Genomic DNA, 19,069 nt, shown 5'->3' on the forward strand with positions numbered 1-19,069 from the left:
TGGGGTGGGCTGTGGCAGGAGATGTGTCTGGAGAAGTTGGCTGGGGTAGACAGTGAAGAGCTTGCCTGCTGAGCTCATGAGCTTGGGCTTTGCCCTCTGGGCTGTAGGATTCTGATGAATAGAAGCATGACTTGCTCAGCTTGGAATCAGAGGTGCCTTAGTGGAGTCCCCTCTCCCACTGCTCTCTGCAGCCCACCAGGTACCCTTGGGGTGCTGGGTTCCTGACTGGCTGCTTGGACAGCCTCACTATGCTGATTGCAGTAGGGATGGTGCCGCGGGGAGGGTTGTATCAGGCAACCCCTCTCCCAGGCTGCTGATGTACATGGTGACATCCAGGAGGACCTCTGGAACCTGGAGGGAAGTGGCTGGGCATGCCCAGGGCAGAGGCACCTCCCAAGGTTCATGAGGAACCCAAGCAGCTACAGGGACCTGCCTTCAAGGCTCCCTGCAGGGGTTGGTGGATGAGAGCTGACATTGCCAGGACCTTATGGGGATCTCATTGCCGGTGGCTAGGAGGAAGGTGGAGCAGTTCTTTAGGATTTCTTTTTGGTGTCTTGTTTTATGAGTGATACTTCTTAGGATTTTTGAGGTCTCGCATATGGTCTGAAAGTCTATTCACATTTTAAATGGTGTTTTCAATTATTTTTAGTACCAGTATATCCAGAACCTTACTTAAGCTCTAACCAAAGGAAGCATCTTTGCATACTTCTACCACTCCATCTAATCACTCTTTTCTCCCCAGTTCTTACCTGGAGGCCTAGAGAAGCTGACCTGCCTGTAAACTTGTGTGTGTAGTTAAAATATTTTAAAACCTTTTTTATGGTGTTACTTAAAAATAGTGAACATCACATATCTCAAACATACAGCATGATGAACTTTTACATATGTACATGCCCACGGGTACCACTCAGACCAAGATAAGGAACATTCCAGACTCCAGAGACTCCTCACACCCCTCCCAGTCAATACGCATCCCAAAGTAGCCAGTGGTCTGACCTCTATCGCCACAGATTCCTTTTACCTGTATGGAGTCACACAGTCTGTATTACTCTGTGTCCGTCTTCTTTTATGCAGCCTGTGACTGAAATTCACTCACGTTGCCGTGTTGCTCTTTTTTTTGGTGTGCAGTATTCTCTTGTATGAATGGACCCGGGTTTACTTGTTCTTCAGTTGACAGACGTGTGGGCAGTGTGTGGTTTGGGCTATGATAAGTAAAGCTGCTGCCATCATTCTTGGATGTTGTGTTTTGGTGAACACAAGCACTCATTTCCACTGGGCCTGTGCCCAGGAGTGGGGCCGCTGGGTCACAGGGCACACACAGCTCAGCTTTAGATACTGTCGAAGAGTTCTCCGACGTGGTTGCACCACTTTACGCTCTAGGTGGGGCATACTCATTTAGAAGGCAGGAGTGGTGTCTGTGCAGGATCCAGTAAAGCCTTTGAGTCTTGGTGTCCCAGGTTTGGGTCTCACTGAGTTGACGCTGGCCCACTATCAAGAATACCCGGGTTGCCTCTCTGAGCTCCCTTGCTGTCCCTTGGGGGCCAAGGTTGACAGATGGGAGTGAGAGACCCCAAAGAGTAGTGGGTAGTGGCCAGCCACTACACCAGCTGCATGCCCAGCTACTAGAGCATTGTGTTGAGGGAAGGCTGCCTGAGGATGCTGCGGCAGAGGAAGCCCAGCAGCCCTGCCTTCTCCTTCATGCCACTTGCTCAAGGTGGACATGACCTAAGAACTTGCAGGCCTGTCTTCTCCCTTCTCTCCTGCGAGCTGATAGAGCCGATATCCCTATTAGCTCCCAGGAGAGAACACAGCACCTACATCCCACCTGGATTTAGATCCCCCACAGGTGGGCTAGGACCTTCTACCCAGAAGGCGCTGGCCAGCATCGGCAGAGAGGAGGTGGAGACATACAAAGATGGCAGACCCCGGAGCGGTCTCCCAGGGCCTTAGAGGAGATCCAGAGCTTCAGCAGGGCTTTGCTCCCAAAAGGGTGGTGAGAGCGTTGACTGTGGTCACAGGCTTTGGGGTCAACTGCCTGGGCTTGCATCCTTAAGCTGAGTCTCAGTTTCTTCATCTGTCAAATGCAAATAGCAATAATCCTTACCTCAGAGTAATGCCGTGAGGATGAAAAGAAAGAATATATGCAAAGTGCTCAGCACAGTGCCTGGCACATAATAAATGCTTAATAAATTTCATCTACTTCTTCCTCATTATTATAAATATTTGCAGAGAGAAGATTGACCTGGGAGGGTTTATGATTAAAGTGGAGAGTGGGGAGCTGGTCATGTCACCCCTGTGGTCCCAGCTACTTGAGAGGCTGAGGCAGGAGGATCACTTGAGCCTCCTGGGAGGTTGAGGCTGCAGTGAGCAAGATCACGCCACTGCACTCCAGCGTGGGCGACAGAGTGAGACCCTGTTTCTAAAAAAAATTAAAATTAAAGTGAAAACAAGTGGAGAATGAGGGAAGTTTGCTGTGTGTGGAGGGAATGTGGGGGCTTGGCATGAGGCCTTTGAAATATATATAATACTTGATGTTTCCTCCTTCCCAAGCTTGATAGTTTTTTTCTAGTGTGATTTTATGGCAAAGTGATTTTTATCCTGATCATTTTTCTCTGAGGGCCAATAGTACTTTGCATCTACCTAGAATAGTTATTTTATTGTCAGAATGGGAATATTTTTATTGTTTTTGTTGATTAAACTAATGCTGCTTGTTGTTAAAAAAAAAAAAAAAAAAAGTCCAGTAGCTCATAATTGTATAAAGTGGAAGGTGAAAATCCCCTGTTATCTCAGCCCCAAGGATCCCCGGCATTACCGGTTTGCTGGATTCTTTCCAGATTTACTGTGCTCGGGCCATGCGTGTGCATGTGTGTGTGTGTGTGCATGTGCATGTGTGCATGTGTGTGCGTGTGCATGTGTGTGTGTGCGAGCGTGTGCATGTAACATAAAAGGGATTAGGGATTTTTCTCAATGTGCTTTGGCGTCTGTGTTTTTTACTTAACACTGTATCATGGATGTTTTGTCATGTAGCATGCTGTGGTCTCTTATTTTAACGGCAGTAGTGTTCCAACGTGCAACTCTGCCATGATTTACCTAACTAAGGCCTTATAGATAAACGTGAAGGTTGTTTCCCACTTTCTCTGTAATTTTTTTCCTCTTAGAAATAATGTTGCTATGAATAACTTTCTGCATGTGTCTTTAAACATTTGTTTCAATTTTAAAAATTATTAAAGAGGAACCACACCTTTACCCTCTTTTCCTACTTCCAATGTGTGGGAAGATGTATTCTTAGATGCAAGTTAATCTCATTTCCAAGCTTTGGTAGATGCCTCTGTGTATTAGTCTATTTTCACACTGTTTATAAAGACGGACCCAAGACTGGGCAATTTACAAAAGAGAGAGGTTTAATTGGATTCAGCAGGCAAGGAGAGCTTGTGCAGGGAAACTCCGTTCTTAAAACCGGCAGATCTTGTGAGACCCATTCGCTATCATGAGAACAGCAAGGGAAAGACTCGCCCCGTAATTCAATCATCTCCCTTTGGGTCCCTCCCACAACACTTGGGAATTATGGGAGCTACGAGATGAGATCTGGGTGGGGACACAGGGCCAAGCTGCATCCCTCTGTTTCTTTTGTTGGAGGGTAGGGAGAGGGCTCAAGGGGGGAGAGATCTGAGGTCCCTGGAGGGGGACGTGGGGGAAAGGGCCCAGAACCCTGCCTTGCAGCCCCAGAGCCCTCCTTTGCCTGTTTATCCTGTGATCCTGGAACTGCTTTTTTGGCTGCAGAAGGAAACCATGTCAGTTGCCCTAGAGGTGACCTAGTCAGCCTCATTTGCTAGATGTACCCAAATTTAGTCAGTAGCAGAATCAGGACTAGAACCCGGGTTTCTCAACTCCACGGTTGCTGCATCTTCTACTGTACCAACCTGCCCATGATATTGCTGGCGAGAGGAGCCAAGAACAAGAGTGCAGGTGCTCATTCCTGTGCTGTCACTTGGAAAGTAGGCTGCAGTATTTCTGTGCCAATGGTGAGCCGAGACCTTATGCCTGGGTTGGCTTAAGAGCCCACTTAGGGTACTACAGTGTCCACAAAAAGCCACTGACAGCTTTAGGATTCACAGCAGGAAGCATGTCTTCTGTTCACTTGGGGCCACAAGCTGTGTCAATTTCATGCCAATTTGTCTCCCTGCCTCTAGTCTCTCTTACTCCAGTCTCCTCCCTGCTTATCTTCCTGGCAACCTTGTGACCACTGTAGTGGGTCCTCCCAGAATCCATGTCTCCCTGGAACCTCAGAATGTAATCTTATTTGCAAGTAGAAATAAGAATGTAATCTTATTTGCAGATCTAATTAGTTGAGTATCTTGAGATGAGATCATCCTGGATTTAGGGGGGATCCTAAATTCACTGACTGATGACATGATTGTAGGAAGAGAAGAGGACACAGAGAGGTCACATGAGGACAGAAGCAGAGATTGAAGTGATGCAGCCACAAGCCAAGAACACCAGGGTTGCCAGGAGCCACCACAAACTAAGCAGAGACAAAGGTGGATCCTTTCCTCCAGCATTTGGAGGGAGAGGTACCCTGCCAACACCTGGGCTTCAGACTTTTAGCTTCCAGGATTGTGAGAGAATAGAGTTCTGTGGTGAGCCACCTAGTTGTAAGTTGTGTGGCAGTCCTAGGAAACTAATATAGCTGTGCTCTTTAGAACCTTCAATAGCTCTCCCTTGGTTATTAAAAACATTCCTTGGTCAGACTCTTAAGACCCTTCATGCTATGTCCACAACCTACGTATCCAGCCTTTCTTCCCATTCCTGGTCCTCCAGTCAAATGCAATGATGTGCCTGTGCAGGCCCCGAGTTTCCTTCCTTATACCCTCTGTTCTAAGTCCCCATTCAACAAATAAGGAAATGAAGGCTCTGAGAAAGGCTGGATGACCCATTCAAGGCTCTTTACCCATCTTTACCCAGTTGCATTCGTGATGCCTCTTTACTCTGCATGCCTCCCAGCTTGGGGAGATTGCCTGGGTAGATGGTGCTGTTAAAATTGGCCTCATTTTTTGCTTGTGATGGAGAGAGCTGCTATTTCTCCCCCATTCTCTGATAGCTCTTGCCATGGAGCTGCTGGAGGATGAGGTAGCCGCATTTTGAATGTGTGTGGGGGCAAGGAGGCAAGAATGGATTCTTCAGGGAGAGAGAGTCCTGTGTGCATTTTATTTGCAGTGAGAAGAATGGGAGTCCTGGGCAGGCTTCAGCCAAGCTGTTCTGTGAATGGGGCCGTTGAATTAACATTGCAGAGTTTCCTAAAGCTGCTAATCGGATTAGCTGTGTAGTGAAGGAAGTACTTAGCGGGAGACACACACAGACACGCACACAGGCGCACACATACTTTCTGGCCCTCTCGCATCCTCTTCGATGGGACAGTGGCCACACCTGACAGCCCCATTGCTGAGTTCCTAGGAATGGGGCTGTCAGGTTAGCCACGTGAGATGTGGAGGAGAAGCCTGTGAGGCTGATGCTTCGAACTTTATGTGTGTTTGTTTGTTCCCTAAAGAGTCCAGGATGTCTGTGTTGCGCACGTCCATCTTTGCAAATGTACCTGAAGAGGAAATCTTGTCCTGTAATTGTCTCTGTCTGAATAATGGATCTGATTTTTTTCATTTGTTTGTTTGTTTGAGACAGAGTTTTGCTCTTGTTGATCAGGCTGGAGTGCAATGGCGTGATCTCAGCTCACCCCAACCTCTGCCTCCCGGGTTCAAGCAATTCTCCTGCCTCAAACCCCCGAGTAACTGGGATTACAGGCATGCGCCACCAAGCCCAGCTAATTTTGCATTTTTTTTTAATAGAGACAGGGTTTCTCCGTGTTGGCCAGGCTGGTCTTGAACTCCCAACCTCAGGTGATCCTCCCACTTCAGCCTCCCAAAGTGCTGGGATTACAGGGGTGAGCCACCGTACCCACCTGGATCTGATTTCTTGATGCTTATAATGCGGATTCTGAAAGGGAAATGGTTTTAATTACTTACTGGCTCAGACGAAAGCTGATGTTTCCTGCCTCATCTGTTCTGAGCCACTGGGCCATGTCCATCTCTATTTAAGAAATCAACCTTGCTCTAAATCCTCACTTCCTAAACTCCTGCCATCTGTGTAGGATGTCTACATAACCCCAACGGTTTGGGCATCCAGGTTCAAAATAATACATTAGCGGGAGAGACTCTGAGACATGTCCCCTCTCTGGGCCCTGTCTCTGAATCACAGGGACTCTTTCTTTTTTTTTTTTTTAATCATTTTATTTTACTTTGCTTTTGAGACAGAATCTCTCTCTCTCTGTTGCTGAGGCTGGAGTGTAGTGGCATGATCTCGGCTCACTGCAACCTTCACCTACCAGGTTCAAGTGATTCTCCTGCCTCAGCCTCTTGAGTAGCTGGGAATACAGGTGCTCGCCACCATGCCCAGCTAATTTTTGTATTTTCAGCAGAGACAGCGTTTCACCATGTTGGCCAGGCTGGTCTTGAACTCCTGATCTCAAGTGATTCACCGGCCTCAGCCTCCCAAAGTGCTGAGATTACAGGTGTGAGCCACCACACCCGGTCTTGGACTCTTTCTTTACTCACAGACCCTTGGGTTCCTAGAGTTCCTTTCTGTACTCTGTCCATGACTTTGAGTGACACACATTACTCTCATGTGGTCTCAGTGTCCCCATCTGATCACAGGGGCTGATGGAACCACATTCTAATTTCTTTCAAGCCAGTTTGAGCTCTGGATTTGAGCACTGGTGTTTCAGGCTAAAGAAAAGAGGGGGAACCAAAGGCTATCAGGCATTATTACAGGGCTTAAGGTAGGCATAGAAGACCAATGCATACCCAAGAGATACCCAATGTACAGAATCAGAGAACTTGGATTTAGGATTTCTGGGCTCTACTTTCCAAGGTTTGAGGCGCTAAAAAGAAATCCAACATGTTTCTGTTCCCAGTATATTTTAACTCTGAAGCTTTTTTTTTTTTTTTTTTTGAGACGGCGTTTTGTCTGTCACTCAGGCTGGAATGCAGTGATGCACTGCAGCCTCAACCTCTTGGGTTCCAGCCATCCTCTTGTCTCAGCCTCCCGAGCAGCTGGAACCACAGGCATACACCACCATGTCTGGCTAATTTTTGTATTTTTTGTAGCAACGAGGTGTCACGTTATTTCCCAGCCTGGTCTTGAGCTCCTGGGCTCAAGCAATCCTCCTGCCTCAGCCTTCCGAAATATTGGGATTATAAGTGTGAGCCATTGCACTTGGCCCAATTTTGAGGCTCTTGAAAGAGCTTGTAGGTGGGGCTATGATTTTCAGCCTCTACCCTTGTGGAGACATTCCTCAAGCTTTGTAGACTTGGCTTCATCCTTTCACTAATTTTCTTTTTGGGGTAGGAGTGCTACTGACTACCAAGTGTCCAAATGAGAATGAGTGGGGGGCTCCCTGTGATATCCTGCAGAATGGTGATGTCCTGAGTTTATGAATGAATGTCAGACTGGATTCTTGCTGGGCCAGTTCATTGGATTCAAGACTGTCTTCTCTCACGTCATGCATTGCCAAGTGCCATCTCTGAGAAATCTCGGGGCCTCTATTGCCAAGGCCAGAGGTTTGGAAATCTGGAGAGACACAGGAGCCCATCAGGGAGCTCTGTTACACATCCCCATCTTTCTGCCATCTCTGGAAAAGCTAGGTGAGGGGGGGGTCCAGAGACAAAGGTCCTAGTGGCTACTTTTCTCTAAGTACATTGTGCTTGACATTTTGAGATTCACATGTTCTGATGAACATTATGAACCTTCTCATAGGTGTGTACACACACACACACACACACACACACACAATTGTGCTTGCAATTTTCAAATTAAGATCCATGGATCTCAGGTTATGAAATTCTGACCCCAGTCCTGTCTTTAGTGTGCTTCCCGCTGTTGGAGCTGTGCCTGTGGGCATCAGAACCTTGGAGGGCTGCCGTGTGGGAAGACATGGGTATCGGAGCCCAGCAGGCCTAAATTTGCGTCTGTGGCTCTGTATTGATTAGCTGTGGGACTTGGGGCAACTCATTCCTCATTTGTAAGATGGAATGATAATACCTGCCTCACAGGGGGCATTAAATAAGTGTGATAGGTAAAGCACTTCTTCCAGGGTCTGACACCGAAAATAATAACAGCAATAGCCCCCCTTTGCTGGCTCTCTTGTCTTCTCTTCTCTCTGGCCCACTTCTGTGTCCCAGACCCATGCTCCCTAATGCCCGAGTCTCTTGAAATTCTTCATTCTAGCACTCTTCCAGAACCTGCAGGGGACTCCGGAGCTGGGCCTGCACCAGTGTGCTCTGTCAGATGCTTGGATTTAGATTCTAACCAGCACATGGCAAATTTCTGAATCAATCTCTAGCATAAAGACTTCCCAAGTGGCTGGGCGCAGTGGATCATGCCTATAAATTTAGCACTTTTGGGGGCCAAGGCAGGTGGATCACTTGAGGTCAAGAGTTCGAGACCAGCCTGACCAACATAATGTAAACGGTATCTCTACTGAAAATACAAAAAAATTACCTGGGTGTGGTGGCACGTACCTGTAATCCAAGCTACTTGGGAGGCTGAGGCAGGAGAATTGCTAGAACCTGGGAGGCAGAGGCTGCAGTGAGCCGAGATCGCACCACTGCACTACTCCAGCCTGGGCAACAGAGCAAGACTCCGTCACACACACACACACACACACACACACACACACACACACACACACGAAGACTTCCCAGGTTGTCCTGAGCCACACTCTGGGGTCATCACAAAGTTGGCCTGAGAGGGATCTGAGAATGGACTCCATGCTGGTTCCTCTTTAGTAGTAACGATAGAAGAATGAGAACAACTACCATTCATTGTGTCAGTTATGGGCTAAATGCTTTATAGACATGATTTCATTTAATCTTCACACAACAGCTCTATGTGGTAGGTACTATTAGTACATGTAGGTGTGGAAATGAATTTTCAGACAGGTAACTAAGCTGTCGGTGAGCACACAGCTAATCAGTGGCTGTGCCAAGATTAGGACTTTAGTCTTTGGAGTGTCAGAGGCCATGAGTTTAGCTCCTACACTCCATTGCTTCTAGAAACAACCACCAGCATTGCTTCTAACCCCGTTCCTTTGAGCTGCTGAAGACTTAGGCTCTCCATCACTCCCCTTGAGAGGTGCTGGGGTGCACAGAATGAGTTCTGCAGGCTTATGGGGGCTAAAGCTCATCCTCCCTGCTATGATTTATTCAGCATCTGCCTGACCCATCAACCAGACTGTCAGTAGCAGTGACTTGTCTTTGTTTTTGTCCTTGGCCCTCCTTCTATTGTTCCAGCATCAGACTGGGCACATCAATGGTGCCAGACTAACACATGTGAAGTGTGGATGGAGCCAGGAGGCTCAGGACTGCCTGGTGGCCTTGCCTGCTCTCCTGTTCCCCACTCCCCCATGAGGCTGTCAGGGGTGGGATGGCTTGTTTGAATGTGTGATGCCTCCCACCCCCTGCTGGAGATGGGTACCAGCAGCAAGAGAAATTCTCAGGCTCAGGGGTGGAGCCCTGAGGCTGGGCAGGCCCACATCACCTTGCAGGGAGTATCTGGATTCTCAGATGGAAAATGTGGTTCTTAGGTCTGCAAGCCAGGGAGAGCTTGCTGGGGTCCCCATGCACTTTCAGCCTTTCTCTTCCCAGACGTTCAGGGCTGTCCAGCTGACCCTTGTCGTCACCCTGCGCCGCCCACAGGACTTCTCCTTGGCTCCCACAGGTCAGAACTTGATCTTCACATGCTGCCCTCCTAGCCATCATTCTCCACACTCTTCCCTGGGATCTACCCACAGCTCTGCTGCCTCTCTGATGCCAACTTCATGATTAGAATTGCTTTCTGTCTGTGTTTCCTTCCATCATGTAAAATATGCTAACAGAGGACCTCTTCTGTGCTCAGCACCAAGGATACAGCAGTAACCACTTTTTCTCCCACCATTAAGGAGGTTGTGTTTTTACAATGGGAATGATGATTGTCGTGCTCTGGGAACACTGGAGGAATGGGGCAGGTTGGAGAGTGGGGTCTGGGATCAGAGCCCCCACTGGGGTGGGGGAGCCACTGGCCTCCCATGGCAGGCAGAACCCGCACCTATGGGGAAGGCCCCAGATGACAGCTGTCACCTAGATGGGAGGCTGGTGGTGGGGGGGGTCCAGCCTAGGTGCACAGGGCCCCACCAGAGGCAGAGCAGAGGCACAGGCACTGGGAGACTGGAGTGTGTGAGCCAGAGACCCAGGCAAACCTCATCAGACAGGCTGTAAGCAGACTTCTTGTTCCATGCTGGGAACTCAAAAGAACAAGGTAAGAGCCACTGGTTCTTGTAGGAAGTAAGGATTAAGGAGGAAAGCAGAGAGCTGGCCTGAGAGAATAAAATGGCAACAAGAGTCAGAAATAATACAGAAATCCACAAGTCAAAATCAAAGCCAAGGTCAGAGTCAGACCAGAGGAAAGGTTGGTGTGCTGCTGAGACCCTCATGCGTTGAGTCCAAACCCCTGAAATCCCTCTGACAGAGGATGAGGCTGGCCCCAGAGCCAGGGCGGGGCTCAGCCTGCAACAGCAATCAGCAGGTGCTCCTGGAAAGGAGGGGGGTGTCAGCACAGGAACCCGGCGCAGCCTGGCAGTTATTCCACCCATAAAGTTTTGAATTTAGTAAGATGATTTGAGATGATAAGGAGGCATCTGATAACATGCACATCTGCTATTTGGGAAGGAAAAAGAATGTAGCATAAGGAGTCAATCATCTCATTCTCCAGGGCCTCATTCAGGGGCTGACTTATGCCTTGGATTGAAGCCAGGGTTCATTGAGAACTTGAAGTGTCAGGAAAAGCAAATTCACCTTTAAGTTAATTTTTATTATGAGCATGTTTGTCAGGATTTCGAGAAGCTGGGCTAGGAGTCTTCCTGGGGCCACGGTGGGGTACAGGGCCAGGTGGGGCAGAGGTGGTGCCTCCTCTTGAGTGTCCATCCAGGGAGTGGGTATCCTCATGAGCCATGAATCTGAGAGCCTGAATCAAAATTGGGAGATGAGCTTGAGAAACTGCAACAAACAAGAGTTTAGTACCTGACGTTCTAGCCAAGCCTCGTTTAGTCGTGAGATACAGAATCCCACTCAACAGAGCTCAAATAGAAGACTGTCTTTTAAGAGTATGTTCTTAAAATGAAATAAACCCTGTTAAAGGCTTTTTATTTATGTAGCCTCTAATACATTTTTCCAGTATAGTGTCGTAGACAGAAAAAATGTTTCTCACCATGACTTATAAGAACAGTGTGGTGAATTGTTTTTGACAAAATAAAAGATCTCTTATGGCCAGGCATGGTGGCTCACAGCTGTAATCCCAGCACTTTGGGAGGTTGGGGCAGGAGGATCACTTGAGGCCAAGAGTTTGAGACCAGCCTGGGCAACAAAGCAAGACTCTTGTCTCTACAAAAATTAAAAATAAAAATAAAAATAAATAGCCAGGTGCGGTGGTGTGTACCTGTAGTCCCAGTTGCTAGAGAGGCTGAGGTGGGAGGACTGCTTGAGCCCGGGATTCCCGGGCTGTGGTGAGCCACTGCACTGCAGCCTGGGTGACAGAGGAAGACCCTGTCTCTAAAAAAAAAAAAAAAAAAAAAAAAACCCTCTCCCAAAGCCCTAAATTTTTAAACTTAGCATCTTAGTTTTTGTAAAGCTATATACATTTGCTCTTATATTTCCTAGCCTCTTTTTAGATGGGTCTGCTTTGTTACAGCTGGAAACTACTCAGTCATGTTCTTACTGGGCATGATAACAAACTAAACTGATTTTTAATAAAACCAGCGCCACAATTCATAGGGTCACCGATAGCACGATAGACCTTGAAGATGTTACTTCACCTTGGGGGACCTCGGTTTCCTCATCTATAAAATGGAGTGTTGGACTCTAAGCTTCCTGAGGTCCAAGAGTGAGTCCTTTGGTTCTTTTGCCAAATTCCCTGAGTGCAATGGGGACTGGTTACATGGTGTCTGCTGCATGCATTACTGATTAGACGACCGCGATGTCTTGGTTCCCCTTCCTTTGATGCCTCGTGGAACTTCAGAATAGTCTGCCTCATATCTAACCAGCAACCTTCCAGAGGCCCACTAGTGGGCCCCCAGAGGTGCTGGCAGAAATGTGGCTGTGACCTTCCTTTATCCCTTCTTAGAAAACAACAGACAACAGTGGGCTGGAGAGAGGAGGGGAAGAATGCCCAGGCTGCATGAGGGATGGGAAACTGAGCCCCCAACAAGTGGGCCAGGCCATGAGGGCTGAGGACACAGCCTGAGGAGCCTCAGTGGGACCCTGCTGGTGTGAGTCTGGGATTAGGCTCCCCATCTCGGTAGCCAGTGCATGATGGCCCAGACAAAGCTGTATTCCTGCTGGAGATGTTTATATACCAAGGTCTGCAGGTCATTATTTCTGTGGTTTCCAAGGAGAACCAGAGAGAGAAGGTGATGATGGTGGTAGAGTTGCCATTGGAATCTTGTCTGTGTTCTGGTCATCTGATTTCTCTTTGGTCCTCTTTAAGGAGCCTTGTTTGCCCCACAAACACTGAGGAAAGGCCCCAGCTGGCCTTGGCACTGGGCCGGTAGACTTGGTCCCACCTACCTCTAGCTCCTGCTGCTCCTTGCTTTCTGCTTCCCAGGTTCTCTGTCTCCTCTTTCATCCCTGGACCATGGCTGCCATTGCCCAAGGAATCCCTCTCTCCTCTGACAGTGGCACCACCTATAGGCATGGCTTTCCCATTCACCCTCAAGGGGGAGGTCCTGTGTGGTCAACTCACCAGCCAAATCTGGTCTGCAGATGTGTTTTGTTTGTTTTGCAGTGCTTACATCTTTTTAATTTACTACCAACATTTAAAAATCAGACTTCTCATAAAAATCCAGAACTCTGGCTTCTCTTGAAAAGTTGGAAGATTTGGCCACACTGGTCCAGTAATCCCACATGGCAACAATCAACAGAGTTGCATAACAATGAGTTGCACTCCATGGTGAGCCGCAGTCCCCACCACCCCCTATTCATCTTCACGCCCAACCTCATTCACTCCAGGGCTCCTTGCCTGCCTCTCCCCCTGCCAACTCTAGGTATTTGAATGTGGATACTGGGCCAGTGGGTAAGGCATCACCTTGGGTCCAAATTTAGGTCCCACGACCTAAATTAGGTCAAGGCTGCTTTTCCTTTCTTCATTAAAGGAAATAGCATCAACAGAGCTTCAGCTATTGCTGGGTGGCCTGGAAGAAGATCCTTCTTCTGGAGCCTCTTTTCTTCTTTTTGTTGTGGGTTCAGTCTCTGTCACCTGTTGTAATACAGATGCTCATGTCCTAGGCACTGGATGGCACTGGGTAGGGTGGGACACAGAAAACGCAAACAGAAGACACACTTAGCATTTTGCATGGAAGGGTTATGGTCTTGCACATGTGTTAGTATCAGACAGGTTCTTCCTGCCCCAGCCAATCAGTGAGATGGGACCACATTAGTAGGTATTAACTTCTCTAAAACAAAGGGGCCATTGCATTTTACTGACAAACGCCAGCCCCCAAGAAAGCACTGGTTACCTTAACCTCTATTTACCGACATTATCTCTTGAAGTTAAGGTCACTACTGTGCAGTTCTTCTTTAACAGAGTCCACATCTGTCCTGCAGAGGTAAGGACAGGGGGTGAAGTTCCTTGCTACAATTTCTGCCTCTCCTCCAGTTCCTCAAGAGAGGGCTGCAGTTGATCTCTTCCTTTCTTTGACCTCCTAAGTTCCTTGCTACTCTTCCTATAACTCAACAAGTCTGGCTTGCCTTTTGAGATGTCTGTACATCTTCACTGGATCTATTTGCAAAATCCTTCTAAGATTTTCTGTAAGAACAAATCAGTTAGTGAGAAAGACTAAATCCCTGAGGGTAGACAACCCTTTCTGCTTTTCAGAGCTCAGGTTTAAATTCAGTGTTCAGTCCTCAAACTGTATAACTTTATTTTGGGGTACATTTATTTGTGTTTCTGTCTACAGTTAAGAATTTTTTATTTCTATTTGAAAACATGTATTATGAATATGTCTTTTGAAAGCGGGTGGTGTAGACACTATTGATACAGAAGCAGTACGATGTTAAGCATGGTGCAAGACACTTGGTGGAATACACCATTTCTGCCTCCAGGGAGCTTACAGTTGTTGGATGAATTACTGTCTGGCTACTCTTCCCCCTGCCCCAGGCTGGCATGTGCTAAGTGAGCTGTCCATCCCTGCCTGCACTGCTGCCTCTCATATGGCCAACATTCTAGGTTGCAGAGGAGCTGGAGCTCTGACTGCTCACAGGTTGAATCTTCCCATGTTCTGGCAGCTTCTTCTTCTCCCTTTTTTTTTTTTTTTTGAGATGGAATCTGGCTCTGTCGTCACCCAAGCTGGAGTGTAGTGGCATGATCTGAGATCACTGCATCCTCCACTTCCCAGGTTCACTCAATTCTCCTGCCTCAGCTACCCAAGTAGCTGGGATTACAGGTGCACACTACCACACCTGGGTAATTTTTGTACTAGTAGAGATGGGGTTTCACCTCGTTGACCAGGCTGATCTCAAACTCCTGACTCAAGCAATCTTCCTGCCTCGGCCTCCCAAGGTGTTGGGATTACAGGCGTGAGCCACCACACCTGGCCTGTTCCAGCAGCTTCTACAGAGAAGGTCTCCATTCAGCAGGCTCAGGACTATGGCCTTGATGCTCTGGGCTCCTCCAGTGCCCTGAGAGAGAGCTTGGGTGTTCTATTCCTCTCTCTGTTTCTTTCTTTGAGTTTCTGGTTGGCTCTGGGTCCTGATTTCCACTTTACTGCCCTGGTTCAACCCTGACAGGGCTCAGCTCTGCTGCCCTGGCTGGTTCACTTATTAGTAGGTGACTGTTTTCTGTCCATTAGTTTTAACTCATTCAGTCAAATTGACAAACTAATAAGGCCAGGTGACACATTCGCTTCCCACATGGGGCCATGAGCTGCGCCTGCCCTGCCAGATGGCATTCTGTATGTGGACCAAGGTCCCAAGGGAACTGGGTGCGCGGGTGCCTCAGCATGCACTTGTCACAGCCACTGAGGATCACACAGTGTCCCACCCCGGGAGCCTGGCACAGGCATTTTACATTTGGGCAGTGCTTGAAGCCTCCTCACAACTCGAATTTGTGTGAGTCGCGGAACCAAATAGCATCCTTCTGCCCTTTCGCAGTAGAGGACACGGAGACCCAGAGGATCCCTGGCTTGCCTGAGGTCCCAAAGTCTGGTCCATCTTGCTGGGAGAACACGGGTCACCAGCCCCTGCTTCAGGTTCTTCCTGATGTCTGACTACCTGCTGCTGATGGGCCAGGACCAGCCCCTTTCTCAAGGGCTCCCCTTTATTACTCTGAAACCAACATTGGGTCTTAAGAGCTGGCTTCATTTGCTGAGTTTGTTTGCTTTCCTGCCCTGACTCAGTGGAAGCTGCAGGCTCAATGCCTCGGATGACATGACCATAACAAGCCCATCGGTGCCAGCTTCGGGACCTATCAAATCGAACGCCTCTCCCTTCTGTCTTCTTTTTTTTGAGACAGAGTCTCTATCGCCCAGGCTGGAGTGCAGTGGCGCCATCTTGGCTCACTGCAATCTCTGCCTCCTAGGTTCAAGCAATTCCCCTGCCTCAGCCTTGCAGGTAGCTGGGACTACAGGCACCCACCACCATGCCCAGCTAAGTTTTTGTATTTTAGTAGAGACGAGGTTTCACCATGTTGGCCAGGATGGTCTCGATCTCCTGACCTCGTGATGCGCCCACCTCAGCCTCCCAAAGTGTTGGAATTACAGGCATGAGCCACCAGGCCCAGCCCCTTCTCTCTTCTTTAGTGAGGTACAGTTGATCATCACAGATTTCATATTCGTCAATTTGCCTTGCGAACATTTATTTGTAACCCTAAAAATCAATAGTCATGGCACTTTTTCGGTTATTCACAGACACGTGCAAAGCAACAAAAAATTTGAGTCTCCCAATTTGCATGTTCCCAGCTGAGTCCAGATGATCTGCCTTCTTGTTTCAGCTTGCATACTGTAAACAAGTATCCTTCTTGTGCTATATTTAGTGCCATATTTTAAGCATTTTTGTGCGTTTGGTTGGTGATTTTGCTATTTAACATGGCCCCCAAGTATAGTGCTGAAGTGCTGACTAGCGGTGTTCCTAATTGCGAGAAGGCTGTGATGTGCCTTCTGGAGAAAGTCCCTCTGTTAGATAAACTTCATTCAGACTTGAGTTATAAATATAGTGCTGTTGGGTGGGAATCCAATGTTCATGACCTAATGATAGTTATGAAAGTAGGTGTCTTTAAACAGAAACACACATAAAGCAAGGTTATTTATCTATCAGTTGATGAAAATGTGGTGACCAGTATAGTGTACAGCGCTATGCTGTGCTGTATACAGTAGACAGTACTATCTTTTATACTAGATTGTATGTTGATCTCCTAGGAGCAATGGTTAGGTGTTCACTAGTTCAGTATTTGCAGCAACTTTACAGAACGTGACTATTGCAAGTAACAAGAATTGACAGTGTCTTATTTCTGTGGACAAAAGTATCTTACTGAATATTCTGCACTGTCTGGCAGTTGCCATCCTTCTTCTCTGCTCCTGTCACAAAACTAGGGGAGGGAGCAGTGACGCAAAGTGCTGGGCAAGGAGGCAGACACTCTCAGCTGTGCTAAACACCACAGTGACCACAGGCCAAGGACTTCACCTCACTGAGCCACAGTCTCCTCATCTGTAAAATGGGGATAACAATAATAATAACTTGCAGATAATAATACCTCACAATAATAATGGCCCATACAGATGCAGCAAGAATTAACTGAGATAATATATGCAAGTACTGGTCAATCCCATTCAGTCCACTTCACCTGGACATATTTTGTAAGCATCTGCTGTGAACCCTATGTGGGTTCCTTTCATCCTTACAGAGGATGTTACTCCAGTTCTTAAGGAGTAGATCGTCTTATGGGGTGATAGATGGCGTCACAGAGAATTATACTACAGGCCTCACGTGGTAAGCGTCAGGAGCTCCTTGGGGGTGATGACTGTATCTGATTCACTTTTGTCTCTCTGGCACCTGGGATGGTGCCTGGCACAGAGAGGTGCCCTAGAGAAGCTTGTCGAATGAAGGAATGAATCCATGAGCACAAGGCCATGGAAGAGATGTAAAGGAAGCACAGAGGACAAAGACGGCTTCATGGAAGAGGTTGAGGGGGGCCTTGAAGGATTTTCATCAGGGTTGCAGTGCGGGGGTCATTGCAGGTGGGAGGCAGAGGCTGAACAAAGGCATGGAGGTGAGAACTTGGCAGTGAGAACTGAGCAGCACAGGAAGTGTAGAGTCCAGGGTGGTTGGCAGGTGGGTGGGAGTGAGATACGGGAGTTGGGGAGAGAAGTTGGGAAAGGCATGCTGGGATCAGACTCAGCCCAGACCTTGGGCTGAGGCCTGGTGCCTCCCCTCTGTAGGCTGCCCTCCTCCCCACCTCCATGTGTGGAAGGTCTTTGCCACTCCCCTCCTGCCTTTCCATCCAGCTCAGTCAACCCTTCTCCACCTCCATGTGTGGAAGGTCTTTGCCACTCCCTTCCTGCCTTTCCATCCAGCTCAGTCAACCCTTCTCCACCTCCATGTGTGGAAGGTCTTTGCCACTCCCCTTCTGCCTTTCCATTGAGCTCAGTCAGCCCTTCTCTGGGCAGCCTCCAGATGCCCACATTGCTTCCTCTTTCTCCTACACTGGACCATGAGCTCTGCCTGATGTATGCAAATTCTCATGTATTAGTGCATTCCCAGTGCCTGGCCCTGTGATGGGCACATTTTAGATGCATAACAAACTTGCTGAATAAATGACTGCTCACACAATGAAAAGTCTACTTCCAACAGTTACTTCTCCATGATTGAGCAATAACATTAAATTTTTATTTTGCTAATTTAACTGGAAAGTGGTACCTTGTTTTTGCTTTTATCTTCATTTCCCAAGGCTAAACATCTTCTATATGATTATCTACTGTCTTAGTTGGTTTGGGCTACTGTAACAGAATGTCATAGACTGGGTGGCTGATAAATGACAGAAATTGATTTCTCGCAGTTCTGGAGGCTGGGAAGTGCAAGATCAAGATGCTGGCAGGTTCAGTGTCTGGGGAGCACCTGCTTCCTGGTTCATAGATGTACCTTCTTTTGGTGTTCTCACATGGTAGAAGGGATGAGGGAGTTCTCTGGGGTCTCTTTTATGAGGGCACCATATTAGTCTGTTCTTACATCGCTATAAGGAACTATCTGAGACTAATTTATGAAGAAAAGAGGTTTAACTGACTCATAGTTCCACAGGTTGTACAGGAAGCATGGCTGGGGAGTTGTCAGGAAACTTACAGTCATGGTGGAAGGCAAGGAAAAACAGGCACATCTTCACATAGTGGCAGGAGAGAGAGAGAGAGCGAAGGGGAAAGTGCTACACACTTTTAAACAACCAGAACTTGCCAGAACTCACTCACTATCATGAGAACAGCAAGGGGGAAGTCTGCCCCCCTGATTTAATCACACTCCACCAGGCCCCTCCTCCAACATTGGAGATTACAATTTGACATGACATTTGGGAAGGGACACAAATTCCAACCATGTCAGGCATGAGGGCTGCTGTCTCATGACCCCTCAAAGGTCCCACCTCCAGATACCATCACCCTGAGGGGTTAGGATTTCAACACATGAATTTTGAGGGGAACAAAAACATTCAGTCTGTATATAGGATCTACTAAATTAGATTTTTCTTCTGTGACTTGTTTGCCAATTTTCTCCTTCCATGTGTCTATTAGATAGAAAGTTTTCTCATCGATTTGCATGGGCAAATTATATAATATGGATAGTATTTTATTATTTTCCCTCGTATGAGTGGTTTGTTTTCATTTTGGGGAATTACTCAACACATACAAAGGTTTTGAAATTTTATAGAAACTTTTAAGGCTTTTTGAAGTCAAATATGTCAAACCAAATTTTCTTTTTCTTAAACTTCTAAACTTAAAAAATTATTCTTACTGTGG

At 47.6% G+C, this 19,069-nt stretch overlaps 1 protein-coding gene across 1 annotated transcript in view; it reads left to right on the top strand.

The window, feature by feature from the left end:
• TLL2 (tolloid like 2) overlaps positions 1 to 19,069 on the top strand; it is a 146,011-nt gene that overhangs the window by 33,784 nt on the left and 93,158 nt on the right. The window lies entirely within an intron of this gene.

Source organism: Aotus nancymaae, unplaced genomic scaffold (genome assembly GCF_030222135.1).
Source record: "Aotus nancymaae isolate 86718 unplaced genomic scaffold, 86718_ANA_hifiasm-v0.15.2.pri h1tg000010l, whole genome shotgun sequence".
In the NCBI taxonomy this organism is placed as follows: domain Eukaryota; kingdom Metazoa; phylum Chordata; class Mammalia; order Primates; family Aotidae; genus Aotus; species Aotus nancymaae.